The sequence below is a fragment of the Apteryx rowi genome, unplaced genomic scaffold (assembly GCF_003343035.1).
Source record: "Apteryx rowi isolate R43461 unplaced genomic scaffold, aptRow1 scaffold_574, whole genome shotgun sequence".
Taxonomy (NCBI): domain Eukaryota; kingdom Metazoa; phylum Chordata; class Aves; order Apterygiformes; family Apterygidae; genus Apteryx; species Apteryx rowi.
In genome coordinates, this window is record NW_020450843.1 from 245,912 (window position 1) to 246,133 (window position 222).

The following is a 222-nucleotide window of genomic DNA, read 5'->3' on the forward strand; positions in this document are numbered from 1 at the left end:
TTCGTGGGCCGCCCTTGGGCAGGCCCGGAGGCGGCAGCGCGGGCCCCGGGCCCCAGGGAGGCGGCGGCGGCGAAGCCTCCCCTCCCCCGGCCACCTCCGGTGCCATTTGAATCGGCTTTAAAGCCTACCCGAATGGGCGCAAAGTCCTCCCCGAGCGCTTGCTTCAGCCACGGGGTGGTTTTGCTTCGGATTCACGCCGGTTCCTACCTGCCAAATCAAACC

General features: G+C 68.5%; 1 protein-coding gene across 1 annotated transcript in view; it reads right to left on the minus strand.

Annotated features, from left to right (window-relative positions):
• Positions 1–222, minus strand: part of NR1H3 (nuclear receptor subfamily 1 group H member 3) — a 29,597-nt gene extending 29,375 nt beyond the window's left edge. Inside the window, exon 1 of the mRNA XM_026082372.1 lies at positions 129–222. The gene's annotated coding sequence lies outside the window, so the exon portion shown is untranslated. The remainder of the gene's footprint in view (positions 1–128) is intronic.